This window comes from Schistocerca piceifrons, chromosome 3 (assembly GCF_021461385.2).
Source record: "Schistocerca piceifrons isolate TAMUIC-IGC-003096 chromosome 3, iqSchPice1.1, whole genome shotgun sequence".
Classification (NCBI taxonomy): domain Eukaryota; kingdom Metazoa; phylum Arthropoda; class Insecta; order Orthoptera; family Acrididae; genus Schistocerca; species Schistocerca piceifrons.
In genome coordinates, this window is record NC_060140.1 from 957999805 (window position 1) to 958026713 (window position 26909).

The 26909-nt window shown below is 41.9% G+C and overlaps 1 protein-coding gene and 1 non-coding gene across 2 annotated transcripts in view; one reads left to right on the plus strand and one right to left on the minus strand.

Annotated features, from left to right (window-relative positions):
* LOC124787722 overlaps positions 1-26909 on the minus strand; it is a 195591-nt gene that overhangs the window by 109665 nt on the left and 59017 nt on the right. The window lies entirely within an intron of this gene.
* On the plus strand, positions 18190-18264 carry Trnas-cga. Its single transcript has one exon. It is a non-coding gene; the product is annotated as a tRNA-Ser (tRNA).

Here is a 26909-nt window from a genome sequence, read left to right on the forward strand (position 1 = left end):
CATTTCCGCAATATTTGGGGTGCAAGTTTTAGGTGATTCATCCTGCATATAGGACGAAAAGAAGTTCCAATATTTACAGAGGATGTAGTATGCATTAAAGGAAGGAAAAAAGTTGTTATAAATGTTGATTATAAACCATGGGTCAGACGAGGAAACAGCAAACATACCAAAGAGGTTAAAATAAGGGGAGATGCCTTTATGCCACAAAAGTGAAATCACCGCCGCCATATTGGTGTGCCCATACCATTTGATGTCAGCGAGTATGCACACGCCATTGCAGTGATATTTTGTAGTGTATCAAAACACATACTCAGAAATGACTGCCTATTAGACGTATGAAAGTTAAGAGGGCAAGTGTAACACAGTATTTATCCGAGAAACTCACTTCCTGGGCTCAGCAAGATGGTGCCCCTGGCTTCAGCTGATGGCTGTGCTCAGCATATATAGTGGCATTTCCCCTTATTCTAACCTCTTTGGTTCATGCTAGACACTTATGCAGCACAATGTGTTTGCATGTGTATCAAGTGCACTTCCAACATAAGAATACTTACAATATTCCACAGTGTACTACAGTACTTAATGCTTTGGTCAGGTATGTTATTTTCATCTGGTGTAACTGTAGTGTTCATATGACGCTTTGTTTGTTGTGACGCAGTAGTAAATTACTGTAATTTGTTTTCATGTCCATCACTGGATGTACAGTTCCTATGAAGATCTACTATTCAACACAGGAGATGGCAGATATGGTGTTCTGCTATGGGCAAGCAGATGGAATCAGGCTACTCACATATAACCTCTGTGGTGCCAAATATCCAGGACCTCATACACCATCTGTAAAGATGTTTATTACCGTATTCCACCGACTTTCAGAAGCAGAATTATTTGCAACACGAACACAGGATCGTGGCAAACATTGAATACCACATATGCATGATATGGAGCAACGAGTATTACAACATGTGGAGGATAGCCGAGGGATGGGTGTTTGAAGAACAGCTGGGGCAGATGGTGTTTGCTAAGTCTGTTCTCTGGACAGTCCTTCACGGACAGTTGGTCTAAACCTATCATGCACAGCGAGTCCGAGCTCTGGCCTACCCATTCTCCTGACCTTAACCCTGTGTAGGTTTGGCTTTGGAGGCCTGTAAACATTCTCAAACTTGTGCTTATGATCTGCAGTTCACAGCAAAGGTGTTGTTTACTGATGTGGGCTTCTTGAGAGACAGTGTAATAAATTACCATAATAGACACATATAGGCTGATGAAACGCAAAATGCACTTCAAAAGAGGTGATGCCTGCTCACATTTGGTATCAATGTTTGGGTAGGCATCCGCAGGGACAGACTGTTAGGTTCCTATGTTCTGTACAGCATACACAATGGTGCTAGGTATCATCACTTTTTTCGGCACCAATGACCTATGTTGCTGGAGAAAGTGCCAACACATGAATGATTCCAAATGAGGTATATGCATGGTGTAGCACTGGCCCAATTTCAACTTCAGATAAGGTGACGCGTAGCATGAGTCTTTCGGGAGCAATTGATCGGTCGGGGAGGGCCAATACCTTGGCCTACCCATTCTCCTGACCTTAACCCTGTGTAGTTTTGGCTTTGGAGGCCTGTAAACATCTTGGTGTGTGCAGTCTCATCAAACACGTGCTGTGAAGAGTAGCGCGGAGACACAGTGATCGTCAACGGTAGTGATAGCAGAGTATAACTCTGAAGGTATGAGGCTGACGACCAGTACTTATAGAAACTTTTTCACTTCCCTTCTTGTATACTACATCCTCTGTAAATATTGGGTCCTTTTTTCCAAAACCCTGTGTATAGAGAAAAAAGTTTTAGACCCACCAGTCAAAACACATATCGTATTACACATAATACAATTTCTGTCTGACAATACGAGAGGTTCTTGGAGTTCCTGAGCAAACTTAAGACTCAAGCACAAAAACCAAATAAGCTGGCGAATTGGTTAAAGAAGGGACTGGACTCACATATGGAAGAGAAGGATTTAGAACACTCTCTGGGCATCCATATATAAGTTTTCCATGGTTTGTTCATTCCATTGAGGCGAATGCCAGGATGGTTAATTTGAAAATTATACAGCAATCTTCTTCTCATCCTCAGTCTCTCCATAATCGAGTTCATGTCAAATGAGCTCAATGTCAAAGGGGCGTTAATTCATAATTTTTCCTTTCCTTGCCCCTTTCCACTTCTATTTCCCTTCACTTCCCCTGATCCCTTTCCTCTTCCTTTCTCTTTTCCATTTGTATTTATTTCTCTTTTCCCTGTCCTTTGCCTTCTCCCTTCCCTTTCCTCTCCCTGTTTCTTTTCCTTTTCTTTTCCCAGTTCTCATTCCTTTTTCTGTTTCCTTTTCTATTCCCTGACCATTTCCTTTTGCCTTTCGTTATTGTTATCGCTGTTTTTCTCTATTTCTTTTTCCACTTTCTTTCCATCTCGGATTCCTGTTCTGTTTCCTTTCCTTCTCCTTATCCTTCTCCGTTTCCTTTTCATTCTCCTTTTTACTTCTCCCTTTCATTTTTCCTTTCCTATTTCTTCTCCATTTCCTTTGCCCAAATGTTTTGCTTCTGCTTCTTCTTTTCCTTTCCCTTTATTTCATGCTTTCCTTCTCCCTTTTCTTTCCCTCTTTCTTTTTCTTTTCCTTTTCCATTTCTCTTCCCTTTTCCATTCCCTTTTCCTTCTCTCCTTCCAGACCATTTTCCTTTTCCCATGCCTTTCTTTCTTCACATTCTTCTACATTTCCTTCTGTTTCGTTTTCATTTTCTTTTTTCCTTTTCTCTTCTCCCTTTCTTTTCCCCTTTCCTATTTTTTCTCCATTTGGTTTCCATTCCTTTTCCTTCTCCATTTCCTTTCCCTTCTTCATTTGCTTTTCCTTCTACCAGTCTTTTGCATTTCCCTCTTCCTTTTCTTGAGATTATTCACAGGGAATTGGTGTTCTTCTAATTTCACATCAGAGTGAATTTCTGAAAAGCCAGGGAACTGAACAATTTGATCAAATGGACTACAAGTGAAAGATATGTTGATCTTTGTGCACCATGAACTGCAGATAAGCCAAGGCAGTGTTTTACCATGATATCTTTGTCGAACACACGCTTCATGAACTGTATGTACTACATTCATCTTAGTATTCCATGACTCATTATTTGAGCACACACAGGTGGTATTTGCTGCAGTTGTTACATAACTGGTAAAGGTCTCTGAATTATTACTCCAAAGGGAACTGAAATGATAGAAGTGTAATCAGTGTAAGAACTTCGTTGTGTCATGTAAAGAGTATAATTACTAGTAGGGAACTATGCTGTCAGCGTCCACATCATTGGAAAATTCTGTGCATGTTAAATACGAATCAGTCTGCAACACATAGCTATAAGAATCATTATTCCTTTTTGTTGAGGGTTGTACTGCGTTCTTTATGATGATATTTCGGATTCTGCAGTCAAAGTATTACCATTAATAGGTTGCATAAAGGAACGGTAGCTGCACAAAATTCAGTGCGAAGAGGACGGGCTGAGGCAGTGGTCCAGATACCTGCTGTGAGTCGCATTCAGAAAGAAGGGTGCACACAGAGAGAGGGTGGGCTACCTTTGCATGGGGTGTGGGAAGGGGGGAGGGGGGCAGTGCGAGGCGGCCTGACCCAGCGTGGAAAACGTCCCCTTGTTGTCTAACGAAGCAGCAGACAATGGCAGCCGGGTGGCGACACCGACCGGCGTCGCCCTAAGCCTGCCAGCGAGTCGGAGTGACTGAGACACACACTGTGCTCATTTCCGGCGCACCAGTTGGCGACACGTTGTGCTTACAGAATCAAGGTGCACGCCCTTCAACCTTTCTCAAGCGATTTTACAGAAACTAATCAGTAAAAAATTGATTTTCACATTACATTTAGCTTTTATGTCAGCTTCATGGAGAAGTGCCCAAAACATCGATAACGGTCAGACTTGATGTGATATTCACATTTCAGCACAACAGTGCACGAAATTTGAAACGTTTGCAAGGAAAAATAGAGGTCGCTCTGATTTTGCGTTTGGTGCATACCACACCATATGTTGCTGTGAATGAAAGTGAGCTAAGATATTGCATTTTTCTTTAGACTTGGCGAGAGGTCTCTATCTGACTCCAGTCTAGAGAAAATGAAATTTTTGCAGCATGCTCACTTCCGACAGCATGAGCACGAGAATGAAATATTCATAACATCTCTCATATCTTCTAAACCGTTCGAGATGTCGATACGAGATTTTGGCAAGTGACAGCATGCAAAGAGGAGAGTAGTTTGCTAATGGTTAACATACAGAACTTTCTTCTCCACAGCGATATAGCAAAAGCTATGCTTTTTATTTTTCAATCGATTACTATAGTTTTTATAAGAGTCATCGATAGCTACTGAAAAGAAAATTAGCTATTATATTATTAAACATGAAATTTCTATAGTTACTACAAATGGAAATAAAGACGTCTTCCAAGTTATTGGCCTCTCTCGTGGCCAATGGCTTGTTTAAGTATAAAGAACAGAAAGAAAGCTGGCAGTCTGCGAGCTGACTTCCACCGACTGCACACAGATTCTTGGTTAGCCTGCTAGTTGAGGAGAAGCACTGCCATTACGGGTAGAATGTCAGGTGCGTTCTGTTGGCTTTGCAGTCTTTCTCACGCGATTTTACAGCAATTATTCATTAAAAGAATTTGATTTTTACATTACGTGCAGCTGTATATGTCAGCTTCATGGTGAAGTGCCCACCATCTCGCTAATAGTCGTACTTACTGTGATAGTTGCTTTTGAGTAAGATGCTGTGTGAAATTCAAAAAAGTTTGGCATCAAAAAATGGGACGCCATGATTTTGTTTTTGGTGCATATTACGCCATGTGTTGCTGCAAATGAAGTTTAGCTAAGATATTGAATTTTTTTTTTTTTAGACTTGGGAGGATGTCTCTAGCTGTCTCCATTTTCGAGCAAATGGAATTTGCGTAGCACGTTCACTTCCGACTGCAGACCGCGCTAGAATGAAATATTCAATACATACCTCGTATTACCCACAACATTCGAGATATCGAAATGAGATTTTTGTGCGGTAGCACACGATCAGGACAGTATTTTGTCATATTGTCAATGTATAGAACTTTTCTTATCTACATCGAAATAGCTGAAGATACAGTTTGTGTTTGGTTTTTTTCAATCGAGTACTATAATTTGTAATAAGTCATTCATAGCTAGTAGAAAAGAATTTTCTAGCACAGGAAAGAGTAGGCAGTGTCGATTGGAACCGAGGCTGCCCATTCATTCTTGAACATCTCAAGCGATTTCTGTACCATTAGCCAAAAGTCGGAGTGGTGTCATTTCCAATTTTCTAGTAAAATAAACTTGAAATTTCTTCTGTTATGTTACAGAAAACAGAGGTTTTGATCTTTCCGGTCGAATATTGCTTATTTAATAAGATACTCTGTTTCAAGATTCTGTCACAATAGCTATTGCAAGGTGAGTTTATGGAATTTGTCTGTGTTTTGGCAGAAGAAGCAAAATTAAACCTGTCAACAACAGATATTTAGCCATTACTCATAACTGACGATGCTTTCTCTAATGAGAAAAGGTTAACAATTCAGACAAAAATAGCTCGGCAGTTCTGTTGCAGGTTCGGCAGAATGCAGTAACCCATGATCTTTTTAATAGTGAACCATTGGAATGGAAAATTATCAAACTATTTTCTCCCTATTCTGCATAGAGAAATATGAAAATAATTCACAGCAAGTAGTAAACCAGCTTTTTCTTCCTTTTACCACTCAGAGTGTAGTGTTGATCTTCTTCACCTCAATTGTCTTTCGATGTATTAAACATGAATTATCTGTATTTGTAATCTATTTTGACTTTAATGAGTAGTCTCAAGTGGTTCATAAAGCAATGATTATCATGTTTTTGTAATCCTTTGATAAGCAACTGATAAGTTAGTCATTATTAAAGATATACTAGGTTACAGGATTCCCCTGTAATGGCAAAAAAATGTTCGATTTATTTTCTTCTGAGTTGTTAAACTTTTTTACTTCAGAGGATTGGCATCAGAGACGACTTTTAAGTAATGCATACATTTATCAAACTGCTATATTAAATTTACTTTTGTCAAGACACGGTATCGGTTTCATAAACTCACTTTGCACTAGCTATTGCGACAAAATCTTGAAACAGAGTATCTTATTAAATAAGTAACAGGCGACCAGAAAGAGCAGAACCTTACAGAAAAAGACATTGTGTCGGTTTGCTGTAACATAAGAGAAGAAATTTCGTGGTTATTTTCGTACTAGGAAATTCTCTTTTCACTAGCTGTCTATGACTTTTTAAAAAATACGTTAATAAATTTAAAAAAATCAAACAAAAGCTGTATCTTCAGCTATATTGACGTATATGAGGAAGAACATGGCAAAATACTCTCCTCTTTGTGTGTGATCATATGTAAAACTTTATTTCGATATCTCGAACGGTTTAGGATATGTGAGGGATGTTATAAAGATGTCATTCTCAAACGCTTGCAGTCAGAAGTGAACGTGCTGCATAAATTCCATTTTCTCTAGACTCTGAGACAGATGGAGACCTCCTCCCAGCTTTAAGGAAAAATTCAATATCTTAGCTAAGTTTCATTCCCTGCAACTTTGGGTGTAATATGCACAAAACGTAAAACCATAGCGACCCATATTTTTCATTGAAAATTTTTTCGCAATTTGCACAGTGTGTTACTTAAATGCAAAAATCACAATAAAATGAATATTAGCGAGACGATGGACACTTCACAGTGAAGTTGACATGTAAAGCCATATGTAACAAAAAAATCAATTTTCTATATGACTAGTTGCTGCAGAGCTAACCGAACACGCATGGGATTCTGCCCATAATGGCACACACCTGCACCACAGACAGCTATCACCCCGACCAACATTCTCTGTGTGCAACTGTAGGTGCGAATAGCTGCACTGGACAGCGCAGTGAGTTGGCAAGCAGACTACCAGACTGTTTCTTTCTGTTCTTTACACTTAAACAAGCCACTGGCGACCAGAGAGATCAACGGCTTATGGAAAACCAAATTGTTTCAGTTTATAGTAACACAAGGGAAGGAATTTCATGTTTAATAACATACTAGGAAGTTCTCTTTTCAATAGCTGTCAAAGAGTCTTATAAGAATTATAGTCCTGGAGGGAAAAAATAAAATAAAAACAATAGTTTGTGCTATATCGCTATGGATAAGGAAGTTCTGTATGTTAACCGTATAGCAAAACACTCTTCTCTTTGCGTGTTATCACCTGTCAAAATGTCGTATCGATATCTCGGAAGGCTTAGGAGATATGAGGGACGCTACGAATATTTCATTCTCGCGTGCAAAGTGAACGCGCTACATAAATTTAATTTTCTCCAGACTGGAGTCAGATAGAGGCCTCTTTGCAAGTCTAAGGAAAGATTCAATGTCTTAGCTAAGTTTCGTTTGCAGCAATACATAGTGTAACGTGCACCAAAAGCAAAATCACAGCGTTCCAAATTTTTCATTGCAAACTTACTTAAAAACGAATTGCAGATGTAATAGGACTGTTAGCGAGATGATGGGCACTTCACCACGAAATTGACATATTAAGCTTACGTAACGTAAAAATCAAATGTTTTTGATTAATAGTTTCTGTAATAAAAAAACTTTTGATTTTTTACGTTACGTAAGCTTTACATAGATCCTGTAAGGCCGCAGCTCGTGGTCTTGCGGTAGAGTTCTCGCTTCACGAGAACGGGGTCCCGGGTTCGATTCCCGGTGGGGTCAGGAAATGACTGGGTGTTGTTGTGTTACCTGCATCATCATCATCATTCTTACCCACTAACGGTCGGAGGAAGGCAATGGCAAACCACCTCCGCTAGGACCTTTCTTTCCTTTTGAGTGAAACAGATGTGTGGGGGCAACCGAACGAACATATTGTTGACGGTTAAATGTGTGTGTTTTTACAGTGTCCTGTAACTGCGCAGTACCGTGCCCTTCACACAGCCGTACATGTCTGAAGGAGCAGACACTATCATAAACGATTACACTGTCGTAAACATTACGAAATAGATTCGCATTCTCCGACTATGCATTGACGTCAGCTATTCGCGACACATGAAAATTTATGTCGTAAAATACCAGGAAGGTTTATTTGGAAAGATAAAGTCGTATCTCCACCTTAAAATCTAATCTCCCTCCTTTCGTAATGTAGTATTAAAATTTTCGTAGAGTGGCGATGACATGGACTGGAGACATTCATTATGAGTCAATGGTGAACTTTAGCCTGTATCTGTACAAAACGTAGTTTGTGTAATCAGATGTGTTGTAACTACAGGGTGTTTCAAAAATGACCGGTATATTTGAAACGGCAATAAAAACTAAACGAGCAGCGATAGAAATACACCGTTTGTTGCAATATGCTTGGGACAACAGTACATTTTCAGGCAGACAAACTTTCGAAATTACAGTAGTTACAATTTTCAACAACAGATGGCGCTGCGGTCTGGGAAACTCTATAGTACGATATTTTCCACATATCCACCATGCGTAGCAATAATATGGCGTAGTCTCTGAATGAAATTACCCGAAACCTTTGACAACGTGTCTGGCGGAATGGCTTCACATGCAGATGAGATGTACTGCTTCAGCTGTTCAATTGTTTCTAGATTCTGGCGGTACACCTGGTCTTTCAAGTGTCCCCACAGAAAGAAGTCACAGGGGTTCATGTCTGGCGAATAGGGGGGCCAATCCACGCCGCCTCCTGTATGTTTCGGATAGCGCAAAGCAATCACACGATCATCGAAATATTCATTCAGGAAATTAAAGACGTCGGCCGTGCGATGTGGCCGGGCACCATCTTGCATAAATCACGAGGTGTTCGCAGTGTCGTCTAAGGCAGTTTGTACCGCCACAAATTCACGAAGAATGTCCAGATAGCGTGATGCAGTAATCGTTTCGGATCTGAAAAATGGGCCAATGATTCCTCTGGAAGAAATGGCGGCCCAGACCAGTACTTTTTGAGGATGCAGGGACGATGGGACTGCAACATGGGGCTTTTCGGTTCCCCATATGCGCCAGTTCTGTTTATTGACGAAGCCGTCCAGGTAAACATAAGCTTCGTCAGTAAACCAAATGCTGCCCACATGCATATCGCCGTCATCAATCCTGTGCACTATATCGTTAGCGAATGTCTCTCGTGCAGCAATGGTAGCGGCGCTGAGGGGTTGCCGCGTTTGAATTTTGTACGGATAGAGGTGTAAACTCTGGCGCATGAGACGATACGTGGACGTTGGCGTCATTTGGACCGCAGCTGCAACACGGCGAACGGAAACCCGAGGCCGCTGTCGGATCACCTGCTGCACTAGCTGCACGTTGCCCTCTGTGGTTGCCGTACGCGGTCGCCCTACCTTTCCAGCACGTTCATCCGTCACGTTCCCAGTCCGTTGAAATTTTTCAAACAGATCCTTTATTGTATCGCTTTTCGGTCCTTTGGTTACATTAAACTTCCGTTGAAAACTTCGTCTTGTTGCAACAACACTGTGTTCTAGGCGGTGGAATTCCAACACCAGAAAAATCCTCTGTTCTAAGAAATAAACCATGTTGTCTACAGCACACTTGCACGTTGTGAACAGCACACGCTTACAGCAGAAAGACGACGTACAGAATGGCGCACCCACAGACTGCGTTGTCTTCTATATCTTTCACATCACTTGCAGCGCCATCTGTTGTTGAAAATTGTAACTACTGTAATTTCGAAAGTTTGTCCGACTGAAAATGTACTGTTGTCCCAAGCATATAGCAACAAACGGTGTATTTCTATCGCTGCTCGTTTAGTTTTTATTGCCGTTTCAAATATACCGGTCATTTTTGAAACACCCTGTATTTGCCGAAAGTGAAATAAGGAAGAGGAGCGAAGTTGTGTGAGTTAACGAGAGTTTGGCTCTCATTTAAATATATGGCAGGAATTGTGAAACGAACCCTGTCGTCCAGGACCGTGTGTCACAAAGGGCGCAGATTCACCACAAGATGGGGAAACTCACAGGCGTCTGTAATCTATTGAGGCCTAAGTGCTGTAGTATGCGAGTGAGACAGACGAGAACATACGTCACAGGGAAACCCAGTAGGAGCCGTTTGTAGCCAACGAGACGTAGCAGTGTTCAATATGGCGGAACTAACATCGGAAACTATTTATGGAAACTACGTCATTCTGTAGTAATGCAGGGAATGAAGCTACAGTAATTTTAATCCGCCATCCTCCATAAATTTTCATCGTGATCCCAATAAAACCTGAATATTGAATGTATCCATAACAGTTTAGGATTTACTGTTTAAGTGAGTTTAATAAGTTTTGTAACAAAGACCTGCATGCTAAAAACTAAACGCTTTGGTCGATTTTAACGATCGATATTTCATATAGAAGCGCATGATTAAAATGACAAACGTTGTAAATATCACCTCTGTAGCTTTCTTTGTTTGAAAGATATAGTAAATTTAAAATATCAGTATTTTCAGTTAAGCATCAGATCATCATTTCCTCCAAACAAAACACAGTGAACGATGACAGCATGGCACCTCATTGAATCATTAGGTAATAGAATATTTGTTGTAAAGTTCAGTGCATAATAGTTAATTTTGTTCTTTATTTATTTATCACAAAGCACATTGGTGCAAGGCTACTGGCCCTGACATTCAAAGTTAAGAACGAAATTGTATTGGTTTTATGTAAAATGGCTCTGAGCACTATGGTACTCAACTGCTGTGGTCACCAGTCCCCTAGAACTTAGAACTACTTAAACCTAACTAACCTAAGGACATCACACACATCCATGCCCGAGGCAGGATTCGAACCTGCGACCGTAGCAGTCGCGCAGTTCCGGACTGCGCGCCTAGAACCGCGAGACCACCGCGGCCGGCGGTTTTATGTAAAAGAATTTAAAAAATGGTTCAAATCGCTCTGAGCACTATGGGACTTAACATCTATGGTCATCAGTCCCCTAGAACTTAGAACTACTTAAACCTAACTAACCTAAGGACAGCACACAACACCCAGCCATCACGAGGCAGAGAAAATCCCTGACCCCGCCGGGAATCGAACCCGGGAACCCGGGCGTGGGAAGCGAGAACGCTACCGCACGACCACGAGATGCGGGCTAAAGAATTTAAGGTTTATTATGTAATGGATATTATTGTTACTTTACTTAGAACGCGAAAGTGGCCAAGCTTTGATTATTTAAATATGTTAAAACGTAAAGTAATGTAGAATAAGCTGTAGCCAATCAGATGGACGGCTTCAGCAAAGGGAACTGCGCTAGCCAGTTGAGCGAAGATGTTCGGCGCGCGGGAAACGCGGTCAGAGACGAGCAGAGGGCAGTTCTGGTCTACACACCAAAGAGTACAGTTCGGATTGAGACGCGAAAGCGGGAAGTCGGTCTTTAGGCAGCTAGGAGTGAAACGACTTAGAAAATGTCGCGTTGTTTGCTATCGCGGGACTTAGTCTCTGAGCGGTGAGCAGCCGCGCACCTGGTGTGAACTCTTAACTTTTCGCGTACTTAACGAGGTGGAGTGTTGAACTTTTAATTCATGATGAGATTGTGAATGATCGAACTGTGTCAGACGGATATGCGCTCGATTGTAACAGTAACTCTAAATACGACCACTTTCGCTAAGAGTTTGCTTTCGGAATAAACATTATTCTAACCAAATCGCAACTGTGTGGCCTGCATCATTTATGGATCGTTAATTTAGTTCCCGATATTATATTTACTGTTATTGTAACTTACATTAACTTTGTATTTCGCAAACTTGCCATCAGCCAGACAATTTAAGCAAAGGGTCACAAGTGTCTAATTTAGGGCGTGTAATGCGACAAGTGCTGTTCAACCCCTAGACGAGTTCGAGCCAAGACATCTCGACGAAGACGAACCGTATGTGAGCCTGAACATCTTTGGGATGTTAGCTCGCAGTTTCAACTTCTTACCGACATGTTTACTAGTCGCTTACACAGATGATGTATGGGCAACGGCCTTGCCACAGTGGATACACCGGATCCCGTGAGATCACCGAAGTTAAGCGCTGTCGTGCGTTGCCGGCACTTGGATGGGTGACCATCCAGCCGCCATGTGCTGTTGCCACTTTTCGGGGTGCGCTCAGCCTCGTGATGCCAATTGAGGAGCTACTCGACCGAAGAGTAGCGGCTTCGGTCAAGAATACCATCGTAACGACCGGGAGAGCGGTGTGCTGACCCCACGCCCCTCCTACCCACATCCTCAACTTGAGGATGCCACGGCGGTCGGATGGTCCCGATTGGCCACTTGTGGCCTGAAGACGGAGTGCTTTTTACAGAGATGATGTAGTTGTCTGGCCGTGCGGTTCTAGGCGCTTCAGTCTGGAACCGCGTGACCGCTACGGTCGCAGGTTCGAATCCTCCAGCGGGCATGGATGTGTGTGATGTCCTTAGGTTAGTTAGGTTTAAGTAGTTCTAAGTTCTAGGGGACTGATGACCTCAGATGTTAAGCCTCATAGTTCTCAGAGCCATTTGAACCATTTAATTGTTTGTCGGAGAGATGAAATGAGGAAAGAGAGCGTCTTGTCGACATCTAAGGCTCTTTACCGATCGCTTGCAGAGATTAGAGGGGTGAGTGGGGGAAGAGAGATCCGTGCAGCACGAAGACTGCTGTGGCGAGCACAGCGGCGGTGGGCAGCAACCCGCAGAGTTGGTATCATACCAACTCTCTGTGCTTCACCTAGCCGCAGTCGACGACGGAGTCTGAATAAGTAAAACACAATTAACACGAGTACCTTCTGACGATACTTACACGCGCGGGCTGGCCGCGCGGTTTGAGGCACCATGTCACGTATTGAGCGGCCCATCCCGCCGGAGGTTCGAGTCCTCCACTGGGCATGGGTGTGTGTATTGTTCTTAGGATGAGTTAGTTTAAGTAGAATGTAAGTCTAGGGACCGATGACCTCAGCAGTTTGGTCCCTTAGGAATTCACACATATTTGAATATTTTTGACAATACTTAACGTGTCAATGACCTACATCACGGACGTAATATTAAGATAGAAAGTAACGAATACTCGTTTCGTGGATGAGCCTTATTGACATGTTCATTTTCATTAATGGTATTTTGTGTAAATTCCGCATCAGTCCAGAGAAACATTCTCAGAAGTAGCATTCGGCCACATTGTTACTTACAGGGTGACAGTATTATTGAACTGTATTTAATAAAATCGTCATGAGTTCTGAACGGTTTGTGTTAGGACGTTCAAACTGCACGATAGGCCGCGGGCCATGATGGGAATTAGTATCGGCATATGGTTTTGCTAAGCGACGAAGCCCACTTTCATTTGGATGGGTTCGTCAATAAATGAAAAAACTGGCGCATTTGGGGGCTGAGAATACGAATTTCGCGGTCGTGAAGTCTCTTCACCCTCAACGGTTGACTGTGTGGTGTGCAATGTCGAGTCACGAAGTAATCTATGCTATATTTTGGGACGGTGACTACCGAACGGTACGTGAAGATTTTCGAAGACAATTTCATCCGCATGTGGTTCATGCAAGACGGACCTCGAACCCATCGAATCAGGAGAGTGATCTCCTGGAGGTGCACTTTGGGGACCGCATTCTGGCTCTGGGGTACCCCAGAGGCTACTGGCATTGGTCTCAATTGAGCGCCATATTCTCTGGATGTGAACATGTTCGACTCCTCTTTTTGGGGCTATATTAAAGACAAGGTGAACAGCAATAACCCCAAAACCATTGCTGAGCTGAAAACACCCATTCAGGAGGTCATGGACAGCATCGATGCTCCCATACTTTAGGGGGTCATACAAAATTTCGCTATTCGTCCGCACCACATCATCTCCAATGTTGGCAGGCATATCCATATCGAACATCTCATAAACTAAATCTGAATATCTGTAGTGACATTTACGTGTTGAATGAAGTGTGTGCATGCCGTAGTTTGTAACTAATTTACGTTTTTTTCGTAAAATTCAATAATTGTTACCCTGTATTTTCCTCGTATCACTTGGCGATATCTTCCACGAGTCGTAGGCATCTCTCGCGATGGGTCCGAAACGAATAAGCCTCGTAGTGTGACACTACATTCACTACTTGTTGTGCTGCCCGCTAAAGTGTTTCATATAGTGTTTTTACTGTCAGAACTATAACAGTGGTAGTGGCTGATCTTGAAACACTAGCGGTCTAATACGATGTAGCAATGCGGAACACTGCATGGTACTACAGGCACTGCAATATTGTATACACCGTATTAGATCGCTGGTGTTTAAAGTCCAGCCACTACTGTTCTGAAGAACACAAGCGCTGCAAAATGGTTTTTATCCATCAACACCGGGCAAGCTTCTTTCGATTAAAATGTCTCCCCTGTGCGGGATAATGGATGTTCGAGTCTCGGCGGAGAAATAACACAGCCAAACGGTTCCAGATAATTGTTTGATGTACTGACTTATATTTCGACGCCTCCAAGGATGTCTCCATTAGAATGAAATTTAGTCGTAAAGTTACATTGCGAGAAGGCAATAGTCGAAGTTTCGAGCAGACAAGCTCAAGTCACAAATTACGAGTGTAATCCCAAAAGTAAGGTCTCCTATTTTTTTTTTTTTTGTAAGTACAGAACTGTGTTTGTGTGGCAGTTGGTCACACTGTTATGAAGAGTGCTTCACGCGATGTATGTAACCATGCGCACGCCGCGCTGAGGCGCTCAGTCTTGGCTTGGCAGCCGTTGAGAATGGAGCTCCCGTTGGATGTTAACCGCCAAGTGCGAACTGCGCGCAGTTATTCGGTTTTTGAACGCAAAGGGCACTGCGCCGATTGAAATCCATCGCCAATTGACGCAAGTGTATGGTGAGTCTTGCATGGATGTCAATGTAGAGAGTTTGCAGCTGGTCGGACCGAAATTCACGACGAACAAAGGAGCGGGAGACCGTCAATTTCTGAAGAGACAGTGTTGAAGGTTGAGCAAAGCATGCGTGAAGATCGGCGGATCACCCTGGATGACCTATGCACGTTGGTTCCTGAGGTTTCCCGAAGCACCGCTCACAGAATTTTAACGGAAGCACTGATGTATCGGTTTATAGCTTTCTGAACAGCATGGTGGCTAGCTGGTATGACATGGGCATACAAAAACTGCCACAGCGTCTAAAAAATGCATCAATTGAAATGGTGATTATGTCAAAAAATAAATGTTCAAGCTGTAAACTGATGTAAACCATTGTAGAAATAAACAGGTCTATGTACTTATAGGAAAATAGGTAACCTTACTTTTGGGATTACCCTCGTAAAAACGTTCCAGCCTCTGATATATATACTGTACCTCGCAAGGAACAACCTCAGTAGGCCGTATGCCACTTGAAGACCACGTCTGATCTCAAAACGTAGAGGTCGGAAGATCTCCCACGGTGTAATCCAGGATAGGCAGTGATCTGTGGTAGATCTGACGGCGGAGTTCAATGAATGCTCGTGCAGGCTCACCATTCAAAGTCCATTGTTGAATATGGACCTCCACATTACAGGACCCCACGTATTCCCGTGTTGACCCAATGACATAATCAGTTATGATTGCTGCGGCCACAGTAGCACTGAGTTTTCACCGTGGATCGGTAGAAACCTGTCGCCTGTCGAATGAATCACATTTCTTGTTACACCAGGTCGGTGGTTGGGTCGTTACACGCCGTCATCCAGGCGAATGGCTGCACGAAACATGCACTGCGCCACAGATGTAGGCCAGTGAAGGCAGAACTATGCTGGGGCGTACAGTGAGTTGGGCTTCCACGGCATCTGTGGTGGTAATCGAAGGCACCATGATACCTGTGAAACACGTGAACATTATTGCGTACCTCCTGCATCGCTTCATGCTTGAAGTCTTCTCCCATGCGAAGGCATCTTCCAGCAGGATAACAGCCAGCGTTGCAAGGTCAGAATCGCGCTACAGTGGTTTATAGTAAACTCACATTGACGTCCCGGCCAGAAAATGCGCTTGATCTGTAACTACTGGAACACATATCGGGCGCCAGCTGTGTTCCCGCAAACCGCCATCCCGTAATTTGCGGGAATTATTTCACCTCTTCGTAGACATCTGGTACCGCACACTTCCGGAATCCTGTCAAAAACTCGTAGAATCCATGCCAAGCAGAATCTCTGTTGTACTGTATTCGAAAAGTGGAACTATTGAATATGTGGTCATAATGTTGTGGCGCATCGCTGTATCTACTACGTTCAACTGTTTTCTCAAAACGCAGATAAAGTGCTGTTAAAAACCTTAGACGGCGTCCTCATCTTACTGTATTCAGTCATGTCCAAATGTAGTGTGAGTCTGACAATAATTCAGGGAAGCTATTTGCTTCATCCCTGTTTAAGAACTGGGAAATCTGCGACACTGCAGGCCAAGTCTGAAGATGACGTGTAGGAAACTCGTCGAAACGTTGCAACAGAGCAACGTCACGACTCGGCTGTTAACGCGAGATCATTTCATCTACGTAGCACTGTTTATGGAAAATATTTTGCAATGCAGTAACATTAGGGTTTAATGACCCATCCAGAGCGACGTCATTAGAGACGTAGCGGAAGCTAGACTAGGGAAGGATGGGAAAGGAATTTGGCAGGTGGGTTGGGTTGGGGTTGGGTTGTTGTGGAGGAGGAGACGAGACAGCGAGGTGACCGGTCTCATCGGATTAGGGAAGGAAGTCGGCCGTGCTCTTTAAAAGGAACCATCCGGGCATTTGTCTGGACCGATTTAGGGAAATCACCGAAAACCTAAATCAGGATGGCCGGACTCGGGATTGAACCGTCGTCCTCGCGAATGCGAGTCCAGTGTGGTAACCACTGCGCCACCTCGCTCGGTGACAGTTAGGTTTTCAAAAGAATCGTCGCCGGTGGAAAAAGGAATTAGATATATTGTGCCACTATTGGGTGTGGTACAAATTCGTAGTTATGTTGGAGGATAACAGGGAACAATTACGATCTAGAACTGGCTTGAAGCGGGGCACAGTACGCCAATTTTTCGATTACGAAGGGAGTCTCATAGCTGTGTTTCCGCAACTGTAGAAAGCCGCTGGCTTCTAGAGCAACAATTATATTCTTACATTATTGTGAAATTTTTAAATACTGTGCTTATCAACATATTTTATGGGAGACGCAGTTATTGCAGCAAAGCTGCAGACGTATTCTCTTCATTTTCACGATTAGTTTCTTTCCTTGTTTATTGTCATCCGATACCAGTAAAAAAAAAAAAAAAAAAAAAAAAAAAAAAAAAAAAAAAAAAAACAAGTAATAGGACCGAATCATTGCCGCAAAGATTACATTGTTTGACTTGCCGGACTGGCCTACTCACATCAGCGTTACAGAATTAACGTGCGTAAACTTTTGTTGTTACGTTACATACGTAATTCACGAAGGTACCAAACATATCTCTGCTGAATAATACTTCTTTACTTGACAATAATAAGAAACTATATGCACGTAAATCCCATGAAGCCGACACAAGTAAGATAATCCAACTAGTCAAACAGAGTAATCTTTGAACCAGTAATATATCTCTGGCAACTTGATCTCTTATAGACAGTACTTGACTTGGGATCGAAACTAGTAGCGGGAACGAAGGCCAAACTATTTTAGCTTTAGTAGAATCCTCGATCGATAACGCTTGAGTATTGCTTGTCAGTCTGAGATCCGTACCAGATAGAACTGATAGAGGAAACAGTGAAGATCCAAATAGCAGCGTGATTTCTTTGTGAAAGTTCCAAGAGCTTACGTTCCTAGAAGAGTAACCAATATGTTGCTTCCTCCTACGTATATCTCACGAAAAGATCATGAATGTAAAATTGGAAAGATTCAAGAGGCCTACCAGCAATCGTTCTTCAAGGGAACTCATAGCGACTGGAACAGGAAAAGAGGGGTAAATGACAGGTGTACACAAATTACCTTCTGCCACACACCATACGGTGACTTTTGGAGTATAGATGAAGATGTGTTACCCAATCTGCGAAGGTGGGGAGGGCTATAATAGGAAAAGATCGGTATGTAGCCGAATTAACAAAATAGGTCATGAAACTTTCTGCCAGATTAAAACTGTGTGCCGGACCGAGACTCGAACTCGGGACCTTTGCCTTTCGCGGGCAAGTGCTCTAAGCTCTAAAGCTGTGAGGATGGGGCGTGAGTCGTGCTTGGGTAGCTCAGTTGGTAGAGCACTTGCCCGCGAAAGGCAAAGGTCCCGAGTTCGAGTCTCGGCCCGGCACACAGTTTCAATCTGCCAGGAAGTATCATATCAGCGCACAGTCCGCTGCAGAGTGAAAATCCCATTCTGGAAAACAGATCATGTCTGCTTCTAGCAGTTCTGAGCGGTTTCTTTTTTTTCGAATTGAATTGATCGATTCAGGTCTCTACTTAGGTCGTTTCTGAGCGATCCGCGGATCTACAGGAGAGTTTGGTTTATCACTGCATTTATCGCTTTGACTATTTATTTAACCATTTTGATAATTATGAGAACATTGAGTATGCTTTCACGCAAGAATATGTACGCTTCAGAAAGCTAGTCATATTCCTATTCATTACGATGTACACACGATAAAAGTGATATATCTTGTAAAGCAAAAATAATGTAATGAAACAAATTTTGTCGACAACGAAAAGCGGACAGAACTTTTGTGTCGATGTAAATATCTAAATATTTATCTTTGGTGCAAGATTGCCTTTGGATTTGTGCTTGCGCCCTTACAGCGTCTGTGTAACTAAAATTTGGTTATCGGCTGTAGTAGAAGTCAGAGGTGTTTTGCTCAGGTAGTTGAAAATTGTAACAGTCGGAAGTTCTTGAAAATGGATTGATATTTTGCCAAAATTTGGCTGTGGAACAACGGTTAATTTCACAAGTTTTTAAAATTGGTCGGAAGGAAAACAGTGCTTCAATTGTAAAAATGAAAAACCGGGAACACGTTTGTCCAGTATCTACTATACCTACATTCACTCCGTTTTCATGGGGCTCTCAAAACAGGATTTCGTAAACAGATGTCCCAAAACAGCTTCTGGGTTGTCATCGATTCTGGAAATGTACTTCTAGTTTCCGGATTTCCAAATCCGCAATCGATTTTCGCCCCCCGCCCCTCCCCTGTAAGCGCAACCGGTTTTGAAACATGCTTGCATTGTCAGTTAATATGAACTTATTGTGCAGGCACCTAATTGTGAATCATGTAGATGTAGACGTAGAAGGAGAAGCAGAAATATGAGTCTGAGGATGAAGCTGTTTGCCTGTCATATTTAAAAGAAGAGAAATAACGATTATGTTGACTGGATCAGAAACTGGATCAGCTATTTTTCACACGCCATATTTAACTGGGACAGCAACCCGTAAACTGCTCGCATCTTGTGCGCTGAATGAGGCCGAGAAAGCATCAACATAAGTCCATAATGCCTCGGACGTATAAGAGTACTGCTATTTATTCATGGCATTTATTGGCTGGCTATGAATCACAAAAATCCGGCGCTAAGATGACAATTTCCGGAGCCTTTTGTCCGTCAAGAGCCAGGAGTACGTTCTGCCGCCTATATTTTGGTCAGAGGAGATTGCCAGCACCACCAGCTGCATATCAAGTAATAGTTTAGGGCTGTATTGACCAATTATTTGCTTTCTTTGCAAATAATAATTCTTTTTAGTTCCACTTGGTACTGAGAACCTTGTTTCCTAGTGATGCAATACATCCGAGTGTCCTATTTAGTTGAACTGCAAAGTATTTATTGCTTCAATAGTGCTAATTTACTTTTGTGCCTCAGCGATACAGATGGCCGTACCGTAGGTGCAACCACAACGGAGGGGTATCTGTTGAGAAGCCAGATAGACGTGTGGTTCCTGAAGAGGGGCAGCAGCCTTTTCAGTAGTTGCAGGGGCAACAGTCTGGATGATTGACTGATCTGGCCTTGCAACACTAACCAAAACGGCCTTGCTGTGCTGGTACTGCGAACGGCTGAAAGCAAGGGGAAACTACAGCCGTAATTTTTCCCGACGGCATGCAGCTTTACTATATGGTTAAATGATGATGGCGTCCTCTTGGGTAAAATATTCCGGAGGTAAAATAGTCACCCATTCGGATCTCCGGGCGGGAACTACTCAGGAGGACGTCGTTATCAGGAGAAAGAAAACTGGCGTTCTACGGATCGGAGCGTGGAATGTCAGATCCCTTAATCGGGCAGGTAGGTTAGAAAATTTAAAAAGGGAAATGGATAGGTTAAAGTTAAATATAGTGGGAATTAGTGAAGTTCGGTGGCAGGAGGAACAAGACTTTTGGTCAGGTGAATACAGGGTTATAAATACAAAATCAAATAGGGGTAGTGCAGGATTAGGTTTAATAACGAATAAAAAAATAGGAGTCCGGGTTAGCTACTACAAACAGCATAGTGAATGCATTATTGTGGCCAAGATAGACACGAAGCCCACGCCCACTACAGTAGTACAAGTTTATATGCCAACCAGCTCTGCAGATGATGAAGAAATTGATGAAATGTATGATGAGACAAAAGAAATTATTCAGGTAGTGACGGGAGACGAAAATTTAATAGTCATGGGTGACTGGAATTCGAGAGTAGGAAGAGGGAGAGAAGGAAACATAGTGGGTCAATATGGGTTGGGGGAGAGAAATGAAAGAGGAACCCGTCTGGTAGAAATTTGCACAGAACATAACTTAATCATAACTAACACTTGGTTCAAGAATCATGAAAGAAGGTTGTATACATGGAAGAACCCTGGAGATACTAAAAGGTATCAGATAGATTATATAATGGTAAGACAGAGATTTAGGAACCAGGTTTTAAATTGTAAGGCATTTCCAGGGGAAGATGTGGACTCTGATCACAATCTATTGGTTACGATCTGTAGATTAAAACTGAAGAAACTGCAAAAAGGTGAGAATTTAAGGAGATGGGACCTGGATAAACTGACTAAACCAGAGGTTGTACGGAGTTTCAGGGAGGGCATAAGGGAACAATTGACACGAATGGGGGAATGAAATACAGTAGAAGAAGAATGGGTAGCTCTGAGTGAAGGCAGCAGAGGATCAAGTAGGTAAAAAGACGAGGGCTAATAGAAATCCTTGGGTAACAGAAGAAATGTTGAATTTAATTGATGAAAGGAGAAAATATAAAAACGCAGTAAATGAAGCAGGCAAAAAGGAATACAAACGTCTCAAAAATGAGATCGACAGGAAGTGCAAAAGGGCTAAGCAGTGATGGCTAGAGGACAAATGTAAGGATGTAGAGGCTTATTTCACTAGGGGTAAGATAGATACTGCCTACAGGAAAATTAAAGAGACCTTTGGAGAAAAGAGAGCCACTTGTATGAATATCAATAGCTCAGATGGAAACCCAGTTCTAAGCAAAGAGGGGAAAGCGGAAAGGTGGATGGAGTATATAGAGGGTCTATATAAGGGCGATGTACTTGAGGACAATATTATGGAAATGGAAGAGGATGTAGATGAAGATGAAATGGGAGATACGATACTGCGTGAAGAGTTTGACAGAGCACTGAAAGACCTGAGTCGAAATAAGGCCCCCGGAGTAGACAACATTCCATTGGAACTACTGACGGCCTTGGGAGAGACAGTCCTGACAAAACTTTACCATCTGGTGAGCATGATGTATGAGACAGGCGAAATACCCTCAGACGTCAAGAAGAATATAATTATTCCAATCCCAAAGAAAGCAGGTGTTGACAGATGTGAAAATTACCGAACTATCTGTTTAATAAGACACAGCTGCAAAATACTAACCCGAAATCATTACAGACGAATGGAAAAACTGGTAGAAGCCGACCTCGGGGAAGATCAGTTTGGATTCCGCAGAAATGTTGGAACACGTGAGGCAATACTGACCCTACGACTTATCGTAGAAGAAAGATAAAGGAAAGGCAAACCTACGTTTCTAGCATTTGTAGACTTAGAGAAAGCTTTTGACAATGTTGATTGGAATACTCTCTTTCAAATTCTGAAGGTGGCAGGGGTAAAATACAGAGAGCGAAAGGCTATTTACAATTTGTACAGAAAGCAGATGGCAGTTATAAGAGTCCAGGGGTAAGAAAGGGAAGTAATGGTTCGGAAGGGAGTGAGACAGGGTTGTAGCCTATCCCCAATGTTATTCAATCTGTATATTGAGCAAGCAATAATGGAAACAAAAGAAAAGTTCGGAGTAGGAATTAAAATCCATGGAGGAGAAATAAAAACTTTGAGGTTCGCCGATGACATTGTAATTCTGTCAGAGACAGCAAAGGACTTGGAAGAGCAGTTGAACGGAATGGACAGTATTTCGAAAGGAGGGTATAAGATGAACATCAACAAAAGCAAAACGAGGATAATGGAATGCAGTCGAATTAAGTCTGGTGATGCTGGGGGAATTAGATTAGAAAATGAGACACTTAAAGTGGTAAAGGAGTTTTGCTATTTGGGGAGCAAAATAACTGATGATGGTCGAAGTAGAGAGGATATAAAATGTAGACTGGCAATGGCAAGGAAAGCGTTACTGAAGAAGAAAAATTTGATAACAACGAGTATAGATTTAAATGTCAGGAAGTCATTTCTGAAAGTATTTGTATGGAGTGTAGCCACGTATGGAAGTGAAGCGTGGACGATAAATAGCTTAGACAAGAAGAGAACACAAGCTTTCGAAATGTGGTGCTACAGAAGAATGCTGAAGATTAGATGGTTAGATCACATAAGTAATGAGGAGGTATTGAATAGGATTGGGGAGAGAGGAGCTGGTGGCACAACTTGACCAGAAGAAGGGATCGGTTGGTAGGACATGTTCTGAGGCATCAAGGGATCACCAATTTAGTATTGGAGGCCAGCGTGGAGGGTAAAAATCGTAGACTGAGACCAAGAGATGAATACACTAAGCAGATTCAGACGGATGTCGGCTGCAGTAGGTACTGTGAGATGAAGAAGCTTGCACAGGATAGAGTAGAATGGAGAGCTGCATCAAACCAGTCTCAGGACTGAAGACCACAACAACAACAAGGGGGTAGTAAATACCTGAGGTTGTCAATTAGTTTTGTTTCTAAAATACGCCACGTAAGTTTTTTCGTAAGTGAAGAGGTAAGGTTTTGCATAAGTGTAGATGCAAAGAAAAGAACTAATCACTTTAATTAAAAGCTTCCTAAAATCTTTATTCAGTATAAAATAACTGAATAAAACTATGGTCATAATAAGTGCTTATTGGCCATTGCAGTTTAAGGACCAAATTAATAAATACCTGCTCCACAGGTTATTAAAGTGTTTGTGTTTAGAACTGTTTTCTTATTGTGCCTTTCCAGAAATGTTCAGTTCTGATTGCAGTTAACTGATAGGATAGTTACTGGGTCCCCATGCTAAATGTTGAGTCAGTATTGCAGCCATTATTGCAGTAAAAGTAGTTATGAAGTACAGCAATCATTGAAATAGCTTTTGTGTTATTGAAAAATTAACTGGCTGCAACCGTTCAGACCATAACAGTTTAGGGCCTCCATACTTAACTTTAATGCAAAGAAGTAAGTGCTCCCTAAGAAAACATATAGTAATCAGATCAGTTAATATAATCATTTAAAGATCAACCCTAGGTCAATATTTTACCATAATTAATGTGTGAAAGTCTCTCGTGTAGAAATTAGTTGTGCTCTTCCCTTGTGTAATTAGATTATGAAATGAGTATTAGCTTTCTATTATTGAATACAGAAAGTATATGTTAGTGAGAGACAGTTTGTTGTCAGAACATTACAAGTTTACATTTATTAGCTTTATAGTGTTGAAGACAGAAAGCATCTGTTAGTGAGAGACAGTTTATGTCAGAGTATTACAAGTTTACATCTGTGTTGCTCATGACAAACTGCTGTTCCAACCCTTACGATATATGCTACAGTTTCGGGTCCTGTTTGAAGAACAAATTTAGTACCAAGTAAAGTTATACACAGTACTTAATTTTCTTGATGAACAGTGTAATTTCTTGGTACTAGTTTGCCTAATTAAGCTAGCGGCCATTTTCATTTACGTAATTCCAGTTTACTTTACAACTACCAGAACCTTGGTTCGATTCCCGCTAGTTCAACTACTGCTCCCTATCAAAGATAATCTTTTGGATAACGAAACTTAATGCGATACCTTTTTCATTAGCAGACGTTAGCGGTCAAATTAAATTCCTTCCACAGCAGTAAGATTATCGGCCAACTGCTATAGTAATATTAGCCAGTATTGGTATAGCCCGGACCTGAGTAACAGAATTGCTACCATCAAATACTCTATATAATTGAAAAAAAAAAGTTTAAACGCGAAGTGCAATGCTGACTTCATTTTCAAGCTTGTGGTAGTTGGTGGCTTTAGACGCTGCTCCCGCTTTAGTTGCCTCGGATTTTGCTTGTTCTTCGCCCACCAACGTTTCACTCTGGCCCACCCAAACTATTGTAGCTGACATTTGACAGCTAGCGGGCTAAACTTCTTCCGCCGACCAATTGGAGCTATTCAGGCACTGTTGGCTTCCGTCTCTTCCGCTGCGCAAACACTGCATGTCTCTGCTCTCAGCCAGCTAACATTTTCGGACGCGGAAGTGTCACCTATTACAACAAAAAACGTAACTTGGGCCTTAATTAATACGAAGTACGGGTTTTCGATGCGCTTAAAGATGCATAGAGGTTCATTTCAGATAAGAATTTTAGAATATTTACGATTTTTGCACGTTGCAGGGACCGTAAACTTCATCTACATCTACATGGATACTCCGCAAATCGCATGTAAGTGCCTGGCAAAGGGTTCAACAAACCACCTTCACAATTCTCTATTTTTCCAGTCTCGTATAGCGTGCGGAAAGAACGAACACATATCTTTCCGTATGAGCTCTGATTTCCCTTATTTTATCGTGGCGATCGTTTCTCAACATGTAGGTGGGTGTCAACAAAATATTTTTGCATTCGGAGGAGAAAATTGGTGATTGGAATTTTGTGAGAAGGTTCCGTCGCAACGAAAAACGTCTTTCTTTTAATGATGTCCAGCCCAAATCCTGTATCATTTCTGTGACACTCTCGCCCATATTTCGCGATAATACAAAACGTGCTGCCCTTCTTCGAACTTTTTCGATGTACTCCGTCAGTCCTATCTGGTAAGGATCCCACACCGCGCAGCAGTATTCTAAAAGTGGACGGACAAGCGTAGTGTAGGCAGTCTCCTTAGTAGATCTGTTACATTTCCTAAGTGTCCTGCCAATAAAACGCAGTCTTTGGTTAGCCTTCCCCACAACATTTTCTATGTGTTCCTTCAAATTTAAGTTGTTCGTAATTGAAATACCTACGTATTTAGTTGAATTTACGGCTTTTAGATTAGACTGATTTATCGTGTAACCGAAGTTTAACAAATTCCTTTTAGCGGTCATGTGGATGACCTCACACTTTTCGTTATTTAGGGCCAACTGCCAATTTTCGCACCATTCAGATATATTTTCTAAATCGTTTTGCAATTTGTTTTGACCTGGTGACTTTATTAGTCGATAAACGACAACGTTATCTGCAAACAACCTAAGACGGCTGCTCAGATTGTCTCCAAAATCGTTTATATAGATAACGAACAGCAAAGTGCCTATAACACAACCTTGGGGAACGCCAGAAATCTCTTCTTTTTTACTCGATCACTTTTCGTCAGTTACTACGAACTGTGACCTCTCTGACAGGAAATCACTAATCCAGTCACATAACTGAGACGATATTACATAATCATTCAATTTCACTACGAGCCGCTTGTGTGGTACAGTGTCAAAAGCGTTCCGGAAATCCAGAAATACGGAATCGATCTGAAACCCCTTGTCAATCGCACTCAACACTTCATGTGAATAAAGAGCTAGTTGTGCTTCACAGGAACGATGTTTTCTAAACACCTGTTAACTGTGTGTCAATAGACAGTTTTCTTTGAGGTAATTCATAATGTTTGAAAACAATATATGTTCCAAAATCCTGCTGCATATCGGCCTTAACGATATGGGCCTGTAATTTAGTGGATTATTCCTACCACCTTTTTGAATATTGGTGTGACCTGTGCAACTTTTGGGTACGGATATTTTCGTCGAGCGAACGGTTGCTACTTGATAGTTGACAAAAAAAAAAAAAAAAAAAAAAAAAAAAAAAAAAAAAAAAAAAAAAAAAAAAAAAAAAAAAAAGCTCTCTTTGTGGAAGCTTATACGAAGAAAACGCAATGTGATACGCGACTTTGGAAAGATCCGTTGCTGAGCCAGGTATTTTGTTATCAACGAAAGAAATAAGTATTTCAAGGAATTCAGTACATTTGGAGATATGAGGTGCTGACGTGTGAAGCTGTTTCCCGGATGGGATAATGTCGCCAGTTTCAAAGAAATTAATGTAACAATGTCCCTAGATAAAATTAAGAACAGATTTTTGACACGTTTAGAGACGCTAGAGAGGTCTAATACTTAAGTGGTGGTGGTGGTGGTTAGTGTTTAACGTCCCGTCGACAACGAGGTCATTAGAGACAGAGCACAAGCTCGGGTTAGGGAAGGATTGGGAAGAAAATCGGCCGTGCCCTTTCAAAGGAACCATCTCGGCATTCACCTGAAACGATTTAGGGAAATCACGGAAAACTAAATCAGGATGGCTGGAGACGGGATTGAACCGTCGTCCTCCCGAATGCGAGTCCAGTGTGCTAACCACTGCGCCACCTCGCTCGGTAATACTTAAGTGAATTTCAGATTTTTTCACGTGATTTTTGTGGGAGATGGAGACTTTAAAGCAATTTTCTATCGCCGAGGAGGGCGTCTACCTGCAAACTGTCCGTGTCCTACCAATGCCACAACGTTGTAAATTAATCGCCAGATGGCGCTGCTTTAAATCAGACTATGTCGGTGCGCAGTGTCAGAGATTACGCCCGCAAGGCCGTAT